Genomic DNA, 13,347 nt, shown 5'->3' on the forward strand with positions numbered 1-13,347 from the left:
CTAGCTAAAGTAGACAATGGAGTAGGCCAGTGGTTCTCCGACTTTTTCATGTCAAGGACCACCCAAAATTAAATGTATTTGGCCGCGGACCCCCTTCTCAAAATATTTTGTTCCAGGGACCCCTCCAGAAACAAAGTTTTGAGTTACAAATGTTCACTTTAAAATATTCATTCAAAGATTTGCACAAGGTTTCTCGATTTAAAAAAAAGCAGATCTACAAGCTCTTACTTACAGTGGTTACCTATTGACTTCCTCACCTTAGTCGCCCAAAAGTTCTGAAAGGTAGCCACCATAACCTTAGGTTGTGAAAGGTAGGGGGTGTGGCTATGCCTTGAGGGGAGTGTTTTAAGTTTCATTTTTGTAATACAGTAGGTGGACAGTAGGTGGCAGAGGAGAGCAATTACTGTAGATGCATTTTATTTCTTAAAAGCAGAAGTCATTAGAGGACTTATGAATGCAGACAATGTATCATTGAATTAATAAAACAAACGTATTTATGAGAGTATTTCCAATTTCCAGTACTTTTACTTTATTTTATACATAGGCTAGTTACTTTCCACCACTGCCCACACAGTGCTATACTTATACTGAGTAGGTGGTGCGGAAGCCAAAAGCCAGAACCTTGTGGTCTAAGGGCGAGTGCTCTATCGACTGAGCTGCCTTAGAGGAAGGACCACAAGGGAAACTAGAAAAAGTGCTCCTCGGAGCACAGGTCTCCGCCAGGTCAGGTACAGTTATGGGCCAGCAATGTTTGGAATTCAGTCATTATAGAGGCGAGTGGAATCTGTAGAAGTTGACGGATTCATGTTGATGGAGTTATTGCAAAGACATAATATGTGTATTTGTGGGAGTGTAGAATATAGTAGTGTGTTTGAGTTACTGTTAATGATATTGTTAGTAATGTGTTGCTTGTTCTTCTGACAATTACTGGATGGTGGCGTACTATTTAGCAAAAATTGGCCTCGTGCTGGCGCTATAAAAGGCTGATGTTAAAAATGCAGGGCAGAGGTTTCATGCCAATCAGTCCAGTTAGAGGTAAAAACGTGAATTGGCCTGTTATATAGACCCCTTAACAGACGACGCCACACTGACAAGAACCAGTATGCGTGCAACCAGTATGCGTTTGATGAAACCCATTCTGTCAGGTCTCGCTAGGACGCGCCTCACTAGCCAACACACAAGAGGGGGTCGGGGTGCACCCCGAAACAACAGGTTGGGAATTGATTGCGTGAAACAATCACCTGCGTCCAGTCTCAATGTTGGTAAACAAATAATAGGCTCTATGCACAGCAGTCATATTGGGAATGAATTGGGCCCCTTCCTTACTTCCTTCGCAGGTGTTACCAATGATAGTAATTAAGGCTCTGTTCCATTTAGTGTGGCATAGTGGTTGTCTTATTGTCAAGGACCCCCATAACTCTGAGAGTGTACAAATGGAACCAAATGGACCCTTACGGGTCCACTTGGTTCCATTTGTACACTCTCAGAGTTAGACACCCACCATGAGGGGCCATTTGGGAACCAAAATGGAGTGTTTCTAGTGAGCCAACATGCACGATATCAGCACCCTGACCAGAATGGAACAGAGCCCTTCATTAGTATCATTGGTAACACCTGTGAAGGAAGTAAGAAGAGGACCAATTTCTTTCCAATATGGCTGCTGTGCATAGAGCCTATTGGTCTACAGTATGTATACTGCATTTATTCCTCGGCCTAGTTGGACTTTTTTGAACGTATTCTTTTTTCCAGACAAAAACTTTTTTTGCTTTTTTATTACCAGTATTACACACATTCTGAGCCCGCAGGTCTTCTCTGACATCCTCTGACAAAGCCTTCATGTAAACTGTCTTAAATATTTTTACGGCATCCAGGACTGATGGCATCTCGGTCTCTCAGGTGATGTCACTTTTGAATTTGGGCCAGCAAGACTCTTATATTATTACTTTATCATGGTTATGTTGTGAGGGGGGGGGGGGGGGGGGGGGGGGGCATCACCGTCTGTTAATACTGACATTCTATTTCATCCCCGGGCCTGACAACAAGGCGAATGTGCTTTCAAATTCAATTACACAAATGAGATGAGCGAACGCTGCTCTCCCTCCGCACCCGCGACTTTCAGTGTTCGTTTAGCCCCAAGGACAAAGCAAACGCAGCGACAAGCGAAATGCTGTCATGATAAACACGACGCCACGCACACTTCTTAAGCCATTTAGACCAGGAAAGCAGCTTGTGTCATTTTAAGATTTATTTGGCTATTCAAAAATAGATATACAAGCTCATGGCACCGAGTGCAGTGCTATGAGCTTGTAGATCTACTGTTTTTTGTTTTAATTGTGAATGTTTTTGCAAATCTTTGATTATTTATGTATGTATGTATGTATGTATGTATGTATGTATGTATGTATGTATGTATGTATGTATGTATGTATGTATGTATGTATGTATGTTTTTAAGCGAACATTTTTAACTCCATTCTGTGTTCTGGGGGTCCCTGGAACAACATCTTTCGAGATGGGGGTCCGTGGCCAAATGCATATTACATCATTTTGGGGGTCCTTGACATGTAAAAGTTGGAGTACCACATGCTGTTAGGATTTAGAAAAATCTTGAAAATTTGATATATATTTAGCCATGGCCCCCCATCTCAAAACGTTTTGTTCCAGGGACCCCCCAGAAGCAAAGATTACAAGCAGCATTGCAATAGCAGATCTACGCTATGAGCTTATAGATCTGCTATTTTTGAATAGCCAAAGTATAAAATATGGATAAAGTGGTTACACAGATGCGTTCCCCGGTTTGTATGGGTTAAGAGCCGGAGGCAAAGATGGAGTTGGAAGTGAGATGTATGACTGTTGGGGAGCTGAAATGGAGACAGTGATGACTCCTATTCAGAACCATGGACCGCTCCACCACGCAGCTTTTACCATTGGCATGATCATAGCTATAGAAACCTAGATACCTCATTGGCCTCTGCAGTTCACTGGAGCGACCTGTATCGCGGCCGCCATTTTGGAGAAGGCAAGCTTCCTGACCACTGGCCAAACACAGCGTGTCTTTTCCGTAACTTTTGTATAAAAAGATCCTACTTTATTTTTATAGCTCAAAACGCATCGAGCTTGTACATCTGCTATTTTTACCAGCATGCAATGCGGGTCTACAAAGAGACTCGGTTCAAAATCGGCGTGACACAGAGTAATATATAGGACAAAATTTAAGTAAAGTACTTGTGGAAATGTATTTAGTTACTTTACACCTCTGCATACGCGCATGCTGGTATACATGACCGAGTCATGTCGTATTGAACATTTTGAAAAGTGTTTGAAAGTGTTTTCATGTCGTCACCTTGCTAAACTAATGGCCTAAGTCATGTTTTGAGGAAAATGATATGTTTGCCTAAGTCAGCTCCTCATGACACTGGCCACCTCTGGTAAAATCGCCTAATTGAAAAGGATCATGCTGTTCCCTCCCCTTTTAGTATAATGGCCTAACTCCCTAGTGTGACTTAGGCCAAAATAGGCCATGTTTTTGGCCTAAGTCACATGGTTTTGTGACATAGGCCAAATGATTTACTGATTTAGGCAATTTTGGGGATTTATTTTTTGCCTAAGTCAGATTTAATCCTATTTAAACCTATTTAAATCTCTTATGTTACATAACTGACAGACAGTGTTATTTTTATTTTAATATAATTTTTTTTTTTTATAAACGTTTTATTTTTTGTTGTTAACACACATCATCTCTTCTGGGGGTCCCTGACACAAGACATTTTCAGACAGGCGTTCGCAGCCAAGTACATATAATTGTGGGGGTCCTTGGCACAAAAAAAGTTTGAGAACTACCGCTTTAGAAGAGCTTTTGTAGAATCGGGCCTCAGGTCTTAATGGGTTAAAATAACAGACGTCCTCTCAGACCACCTGCTGCAGGGACAACGGGACCATCAATAAGCATTGAGCTGTGTGAACACATTTATTACAGCGTATCAGTCTTACGTTTATGAGCCGTCTCTGTTGTGTTTCGGCATTATCAGTTAGACCAGACGGATGCCCTTCAAGGTTGTGGCTGTCAGCTGGTCCCTAACTCTGCAACTTAAGGTGTGTGTGTGTGTGTGTGTGTGTGTGTGTGTGTGTGTGTGTGTGTGTGTGTGTGTGTGTGTGTGTGTGTGTGTGTGTGTGTGTGTGTGTGTGTGTGTGTGTGTGCAAGCACGGATATTTACTTTGACTTTGTTTCCCTCGCCGGTCTCTCTTGCTGTGGTTACTGAGATACGAAGTGGCATAGAGACAGCCTATAACAGCATTTGACGACACTTTTGAATGATTAAAACCAGCAGAGAGAGGAGGGGGGGAGGGTCACCTTGCAGTTAAAAGGCGAGTTGTCTTGGATGGTTGGCCTGGTGCAGAAGTGTGTAGCAGAGAGTAAAGTGTAGAATGCAGCTCAGATGATCTTCTAGGGCAGTGGTTCCCAAACGTTTTAGCTCGACACCCAAAAGAGAAATTAGACGTTTGCCCGGGACCCAAACTAGTGAAACTAGCAGATCTACAAGCTCACAACGTGTCGCTTGCCACGGCGCCACATTGTGAGCTTGTAGATCTGCTATTTTCACTACTTCTCAAACATTTTATTTATTTATTTATGGAAATTATTGGATTTTTGTATTTTATTTATGAAATACTTTTGAAAAATGTTGGAATTATTTTGAATTGATGAAAAGTTGTGATTTTTTGTTTGAACTTGTTTAAATCTTTTAGAATATATATATTTTTTGTTAATGTAGGCAACAGACAAAAGGGGATATTTACTCGCGACCCATAAAAAAATGTGTTCCGCAACCCAAACATGGGTCCCACTGTTTGAGAAACCAAGGTGTCACATATAGTAGCCGTTGAGAGTGAAAGCGAGGCTGCCTGCCTGTCCTCCCCGAGGGGTCTCATGAGGGTGTCATTTAGATAAATGTCCCCAATTAGAGTTTGTTTTTGTGCTTTATTTCGGTTTTAGGGTTAGGGTGAGCTTCCAACGGTTTATTGGGGTGCCTCGAATATATTTGCAGTTTCATGTAAGCTGGTGAATCTCTGGGAAAGTTGCTGAGAGGCGGCCGCGGAGAGGCAGAGCACGCAAAGTGCGTCTAATTCTAATAAAATAAAGGTCCATGTGATCTGACGGCCCGGGCCCCCGGAGTCCCGCGGGCCCGTAGGCGGCCGCGTACCTGGCCTACCCGGACGCTCCGCCACTGCTCAGGCTCTTCCTCTGAACAGGATCTAGCGAGCAGCAGCGGCTGGATCTGGAGCTTAAACCACATCAGGGGAAGAAGAGAGAGGGAGTCTGTAAGGCAGGGAAGGGTCTTCAACCTTTTTCAGGCCAAGGACCCCGTAGCTGAGAAAGATGAAGCAGGGACCCCCACTACATATTGTAATAAAATGGAAATGTGGAATAGGCCCACTTTAAGTTTTTCTTTTCTTTCATTCTTTAAAGTTTCATAGTGCAGCTTTATTATACGACACAAAGTTGTGTTGCTGAAGTTGTGAACAGACAATGATGGCATGCAATTGACAACGCAACGGTACAGTCCATGAACAGAAAGTAACAGACCAGCTGGCTCTTCAACAGAGGAACAACTTTGTGGGACCGCAGGTGACAATTACGAAGTGACAATGATTATTTTGCTGTATGCACATTTCTCTGTCGCTGCTGATGAGTGGAATACAATGGGGGATTTAATACTCTTAGACGACAAGTCTGCACTTATTTCCGAGACCAATTCTTTGCTAATTATGCTCTCTGGGAGAAGAAAGTGCTGTGATTAGAAAAGTGTAGTTAGTTCTCCTTAGTGACAGACAGTCCATTTCCTGTTTATGGAGGGTTCTTTTTTGAGTTTTATGAACAATTTTATTATAAAGTATCTTAGAAGAAGTACACATGCAGTGTGTCAACTCATCCTCTAAGCCAGTGGTTCTCAACCTTCTCAGGCTACGACCCCCCAAAATAATCATATTTGAACTGGGGACGCACCAAAATAATGACATTTGAACTGGGAAGGAACCCCCACCCCGACAAGCACTTGGAACTGTAGTTGAGGCATTTCACTTAGTTTGACTCGTGTCGTGGGCTTGTAGATCAGCTATTTTCAAAATGTTTGCCTCTTTCTTATATTACTTGACAATTTGGCAAATGTTTTACCAGTTTTTATAGTTTCTTGATTACTTTGGATAAAGTAATGGGCTTTTTTTTATCTCACTTTTTTTTTGGTATTAAAAAGGTCTTAAAGATCCTTAAATTGTCTCTTCACTGTCATCTGGAGACTCCCCCCCCCCAAAAAAAAAATCCTGTGGGCACAGGTTGAGAATGCACTGCTCTAAGCTGTGCAACGGGTGTGTGGGCTGGTTCTGTGTATTCTGATCTAATGCCCCATTTACACTGGACAGAGCTACCACGTGTCGGACATGACAGAGCCTTAATGCACAATTGTGAAAATGTGTGCAAATCTTTCAATATATATATATTTTTTTACCGGACATTTTTAACTCAAATCTTTGCTTCCGGGGGTCCCTGGAACAACACATTTTTCTAAATGGGGGTCCACGGCAAAATACATGTCATTTTGGCGGGTCCTTGACATGAAAAAAGTCTGAGAACCACTGATATTATAGCAACAAACATTTTTTCCAAAAACTGTTAGTATTTAGAAGACATTTGTAGAATCCCCAGAAGCAAAGAATTGAGTTGTAAATGTTGCTTTAAAAATATATATATTCAAAGATGTGCACACATTTTCACAATTTTTCAAAAATAGCAGATCTACAAGCTTGTAGATCTGCAATTTTTTTAATAGCCAAAGAAATCTAAAATGACGCCGATGTATTCCAAGTCTTAATGGGTTAAATATGTTTAGTAGCGCAAAGTCGACATATCGTTTCGCTAACGTTTCTAGAACAATGTGGAAAAAGCTTTAAGGGGACAGATGGGAGCTGTGCGGTGCTTCCAGTATACGGGTCCTTAGCCTTTGATGTTTTTAAGGGGAATGTCTTCATTCTGCTTTGACTTTAGTTTGACTCGGTTCCACAGATACATATTGTGAAAATAGATCTACAAGCTCACTCCGCCTCGCGTTAGATCGGCCATTTTCAAAATGTTTGCCTCTTTCTTATATTATTTGACAATTTTGGCCAATGTTTGACCAGTTTTTATAGTATAGTTTGTTGATTACTTTTGATGCAGTAATGGTCTTTTTCTTTACATTTTTTTTAAGGTATTAAAAGCAAAGGCTCTTAAAAGTCCTTAAATTGTCACTTTACTGTCATCGGGGGACCCCCCAAAATCCTGTGGGTACGGGCACAGGTTTAGAACCATTGGTCTATATCAACAAAGAGAAATCTGAAATCAAAGCTAGGTTTATAAATGATAAAGTCTCCATTTTAAAACCTAAACTTATTAGAAGTTGCAGTACTGCATGTGCACTGGAACTGAAATGTGCTGCTGCTATACGCAGATGACAGATAGCGGATGTAAGTTGAGATATAAGACAGCAAGATGTTCTTCCCTCACGACCCTGCTCATGAATACAGACAGTTCCGACAGATATAAGTTGACCAAGGCCCTTTAAATGGCCCCAGAAGCCATATATATGTCTCACTTCTTTATCATTCCTCTATTCTGAGCTCTCTGCAAGGCTGCGTCAGAGACAGCGTTGCCAGGTCTGCTTATTATAATTTTCCCCCAAGATTTTATTTGAAAATAGCAGATCTACAAGCTCACAACGCGTCGCGACACGCTGTGAGCTTGTAGATCTACTATTTTCAAATAGCTGATGTATATGTTTAAAGTGCTCGTGTGGCCCATAGTTGCTTCTTTTGGGCTTGTTTTCCTAGACCTGGTTGCTTGCTTCTCTCACAGAATCTGGCAACAGAGCTGACAGCAGCAGGACAGTGAGAACTTCTTTTGTACCAAGCACCCCCAAAATGATACGTATTTGGCCATGGACCCCCATCCGAAAATGTTTTGTGCCAGGGACCCCCCAGAAGAGAACGTTTTTTTCAAAAATGTTCAAAAATAGCAGCTCGCAGTGTGGCACGAAGTGGCACGACGTGGCACGAGCTTGTATATCTGCTGTTTTTTGATTGGCCAACGTATACAATATGGATAAAGGGGTCAAAATGGTTGTGATGCTATATTTAAAAAAAAAATAGCTGGGGACCCCCTGAAACCTCTGCTTTAGTCAAATATTCATGTGCCATGCTTTTTGCACACTACGACACACAGCAAAATCCAGAGGGATCGTTTAACTCTGAGAGTGAAATGTTTTCTTTAACAGAATTGTATGGCGGACGACGATCGTAACGTATCCCGCACAGCATGTCGTCTTGCTTCTTTTAGCATCACTATTTCTTGCTAACTCTGCAACAAGTACCTGGCACCAAGCACAGAAATGTACGTAACATAAAAGGGCCACTTCATTGGGAATCTTCATAAGCAACCTCTGCGATGAAGGTTCCCTCTTCAAGGGAGCCATCCTCTCGACAGCCCTTACCTAGGCATGAATCACTTCATCTTGGCCGGCTGCCTGCACAGACAGCTTGCTGTGTGGGAGGCATTTCCACGTGTGATTTTGTCTCTGGCTCTGTTGGGGCAGCGCTGACGTGGCGTCGCCGAACGGTAACTTATATCTTCTCGCCACAGGGAGCCAGGTATTGTTAATGAAATTTTGCCATCCTCGACCACAGCTGTGTAAATGGAACACAGCATGATGGGACACAAAGCAATGGATTCTCTACATTGTGTGTCCATTAACGTTCAAATATACAGACGGGTGACAGTGCAGTGCATTACCTTCAGAGGCGTCACAGAATTGTTAAATTAATTAAAGTTGCATGGCCTGCAGGGGTGTTGTGTGTCCTCAGGGAATGTAATCAGGACTTTGATGAAGCGGTGCCCGGGCAATATGGCACGACTCCAAATCCAACAGACTCTCTGTCATCGGGGGGGGGTTCACACAACATCACGAGCGGAATCTCTTCTTTTATTTGACTTTATTTGACTATTCTCCTAGGGACAAATAAAGGCTTTTATTTATTTTAGAGTAGAATGTGGGTCAGGGGGTTGTCTCTGATCAGCGCTGTGATCAAAGCGCCTTCGTACATCTTAAGGCGTTGGTTCTCAAAGTGGGCTCCGGGGACCCCAGGGGTCCTTGAGGGGTTTCCAGGGGGTCCCCAGTCAAATGATTGATAGTCAGGAACCAAGTGGACCCTTATGGGTCTGTAACCCCGAGAGAGTACAAATGGAACCAAATGACCCGTTAGGGTCCATTTGGTTCCATTTGTACTCTCTCAGAGTTAGATTAACATAGATTGTTACAGTCGCGGGGTCCCAGAGATACAAAAAGCCATCAAATGGGGGTCCGTATCCAAATTGGTTTCCTTGAAATTAAAATGGTTTGGAATGAATCACTGCTATAGCCTTAGAAATTGTCTCTTTTGGGGGTCCCTGGCATATCTTTTCAAATGGGTCTGTGGGAAAGAGAACCACTGTCTTAAGGGACGAGGTGTGGCGCGATGGGGCATCCGGTCTGCGCCAGCAGACTACCTGCCTTCGGCGCAGACCATCATAAACATCACGTCACACTGCATCACGTTCCAATGGCTCCCAGGTGTGAGTCAGCGTAGGATTTAAGGAAGAACGTTCATCCTCTTCTCACGCTCCAGGATCTGCAGCAGCTGCTGCATGGAGGGCAGGTGACCCGACTGCAGCTTGGACCACACCGGCACGTCGTTCAACGTGATCTCGAAAGCTCCCGTCGACAGCAGCTGGTTCCCTATCATGTTGCCGAAGAAGAACACCATCATGCAGGCGTATATCTTATTCTCCTGGCCCCAAACCCAGATGCCCGGGTCCTCGACGCCGAGGAGGACAAACGGGTCCTTGCCGATGATGATCAGTCCGATCAGCAGCAGTTTGGACATGGACAGGAAGGAGGCGACGTGCTGATAGACGGGCGGAGGGAGGTAGTTCTCCGCCTCGATGCGGATGTCCGGGTACCGATGGTTCAACACCTGCGAGTACTCCTCGAACACCCGCGCGTACCCTCAGGAGACGCAGATCTGGAATTTGAGAAGGGGTCTCGTGGCGAACGGCATCTTCATCTTCCTCACTCCGCTGGTTTCGGCAGATGTGGCGCAGTACAGCGAGAGAACCCCCAGGAAAAGGAGTAAGAACGGTAACCACTTATTCGCCATTACTGCGTTTCGGTTTGCTTCCTGCTCTGTACTACTCAGGATGAGATGAATGTTATATATGGAGATCCACAAACTCCTAAGCTGATTGGTTGAAACGCGTGCCCATATATGGAGATCCCCGAACTCTCCTAAGCTGATTGGTTGAAACACTTGCCCGTATATGGAGATCCCCAAACCCTCCTAAGCTGATTGGTTGAAACGCGTGCCCGAATATGGAGATCCCCAAACTCTCCTAAGCTGATTGTTTGACACACTCTCCCAAGTTGTTATGTCATCAATATGTAGTCATTGATTAGAGGTTAGAGGCATTGATTAGAGATTAGAGGTTGTCGGGTAAGCCCGACCCCTCGAATACCCAAGGGTCCTTTCTCATTAAGTGACTCCGCGTCCAGGTCGGAATCGGGTCTCGGGTCTCTGTCACATTCTCTGTCACATCTGTCCAATGAGCATTGACTGGGATTATACGTCACGTTATGACCGGGGGCACTGCCAGCAGCACCAGCCAGGGAGGCTACGTTTAGGTAGGAAAGTAAGAAAAGAAAGAAAAGTCTTATTTAACGCTGGACAACTTGTAATAATAACGTTAGCAATTGGCAACTTTGGCATTCGGGCATTTCGGGGCCTCTGGTTTTATGCGGGTCGGGGTCTGGAATGTCACGGTTCTATACGGGTCGGGTCCGACATGTCCCGGTACTGCTCGGGTCCGGACCTCAGATCTCTAATAATAGCTCAGGTCCAGTCGGCTCCGGGTACAATTTTCACGGGTCCATTCTGGTCCGGGTCCGTCATATTTGACCCGTGAAGACCTCTAGTACTGCTGTCATAAATTGACCTCCAAGTACTATGGTATAACGGGTGCTATATAATGGGAGGGCCGGTGGCCCAACCGCGGACTTGGGCGGACCTCTGACGTCACTTTGACTCAGCCATAACCATATAAGGACTTCCCAATGCAGCTACACCCAGATAGACAGGCGGGTACAACGGGTACTCTGACAAAGCCCTTAACACTGTTTTTCTCACTTTTGTACGGCTCTTGTTATTACGGGCTACCTTTCTCCGTGCGACCGATCCAGTTGTCCTTGAGTCCCAGTGATTTCACCATCTCTCCCTGTAGACCATGGGGTTCACACCATACTCTGTGTAGCTGCCATTTGCTGCAGACGTTCTTCACACCATGGAAGTGTTCACAGTCTCACAGGTTCAGTGTTAAAACCTGTCAGCCTTGACTGACTGTCTCCCCTCAGTGAACTCGGGGTCACCACAGGGCTACTGGCATGTTCAAAGAACAGAGGAGACAAAGTAAACGACTGTGTTTGTGCGTGCGTGCGTGCGTGCGTGCGTGCGTGCGTGTGTGCATGTGCATGTCTTATTCTTCTCGACTGGAGAGGTTAACAACTGTTTGAGTACGGGCCAATAATGTGATCAGGAAGAAAACGTTTCTGTGTTTTATTTTATGAATCTCCCTGTGTTTTATTGTTGGGTGTTGTTGGGTTTCACATTACATAACCGCTGGAATAGCACACATAGCACACACACTGTGTTTTCTTATAAATTCAAACCACAACAAAGCTTTACATTACACTACAGACAAGTCTAAATATATCTTGCAAAATCAATAACACTGTTTGTGTGTATGTATGAGCAACGAGCTGATATCTGCTACAGTCACTTTCTTACTAATCTCTCAAGAACAGATTGGGGTTCGTCATATTGCGTACGCACTGGCCTACAAGTGGGCGTGCCTTCAGATCAGGAAGGGAGGCATGCGTTAATCCGACAGACCTTTTCTCCGACTATGTGGCATCCGCGTGCGGTTAGGGTTAGGGTGCGGGTTTGGTTCGGGTTTACTGTTTAATGTCGGAGCACTGCGCTGTCGGAGGAATGCGCTGTCGGAATCCGACAGACCTTTTCTCCGACTATGTGGCATCCGCGTGCGGTTAGGGTTAGGGTGCGGGTTTGGTTCGGGTTTACTGTTTAATGTCGGAGCACTGCGCTGTCGGAGGAATGCGCTGTCGGACTAACGTATTGCACCCGATCAGGAAGCAGGCTTCACTTTACCCAATCAAATGTAGTGGCCGGGATTTGCGTGTCTGCCGATCCTTCCCCACTAGAAACAAACCGAAACTCATTTAACAATAGCGTCCTCGGAGCAGACAAAACCACGGAAAGATATTCACATTTTAACTTGCTCTTTCATCATAGAAACAAGTGGGCTTATAACCAAAACGATCCATGTTCTCTGGGAGAAGTGGTGTTAGTGGTCCGTGTAGAAATATTGTTAGTGGGAATGAAAACATAGTCGCACCACCGGAAGTGAAAGGCTGAAGGCAGACCAAAACCCCGGTTTCCTTGCGCACGTGTGCTACGTCGACTTCCTCCCAGAGCCAAGTGAGATAAAAAACAGAGGGGACTGTTTCTCCTTTTTATTTGGCGATGGGTTCCCAGATTGCTTTCTTACCAACACATAGGGAGACACCCTGTCCGTACATTTTTAGTCCCGGTTATAGACCATATAGTTTTAGGTTTGACACAATCAGTGTGTGGCAGAAGGCCATAAATCCTCGGTTACAAGGTACACCCGAGACTCCTGGAACATTATCATCCGTAACCACCGCACTCCTGTAAAGAGGAACGTCAAATAAACAGAGACAGCCGATGAGGTCCTCTCTGTCCTGTGAAAACTGGCCGCAGTCAAACAATGTGGTTATTCCTAGAGTGTTGATAACCTGCACGTTTGCGGAGGGAATGGAGATCATAAACCCTCTGCCCTCTGTGGTCAATCAACCTTGAGACATCTCTGTCCTAACCAGTGGTGTAAAGTAACTAAGTACATTTACTCAAGTACTGTACTTAAGTTGGCTTGTAGATCTGCTATTTTGAAACATTTTAGTACTTTTACTTTTGGTACTTTAAGTATGTTGATGCCGATACTAGTATTTCTATATTGCAGTATTGATACTTTTACTTAAGTAAAAGTTTAAACATTTGAGTACTTTTTCCACGACTGGTCCTAACTGTGATCTACAGTTCACAGTTTTACAAGGCCTGGATCATAAAGCATACTATAGACTATTTATCAAATGGATGTGTGAAATACCACCTCACTTGTTGAATGCATGATCTG

The 13,347-nt window shown here is 44.2% G+C and overlaps 1 protein-coding gene and 1 pseudogene across 2 annotated transcripts in view; one reads left to right on the top strand and one right to left on the bottom strand.

Moving 5' to 3' along the window:
• LOC311034696 (VPS10 domain-containing receptor SorCS2-like) overlaps positions 1-13,347 on the top strand; it is a 295,855-nt gene that overhangs the window by 112,886 nt on the left and 169,622 nt on the right. The gene's annotated exons all lie outside the window — the stretch shown is intronic.
• LOC311034962 (thioredoxin reductase-like selenoprotein T1a) lies at positions 9,654-10,220 on the bottom strand (annotated as a pseudogene). The gene has a single exon. The product of its transcript is annotated as a thioredoxin reductase-like selenoprotein T1a (transcript).

The sequence above is a fragment of the Gymnoscopelus microlampas genome, assembly GCF_963454915.1.
Source record: "Gymnoscopelus microlampas genome assembly, chromosome: 19".
NCBI classification, from domain to species: Eukaryota; Metazoa; Chordata; class Actinopteri; order Myctophiformes; family Myctophidae; genus Gymnoscopelus; species Gymnoscopelus microlampas.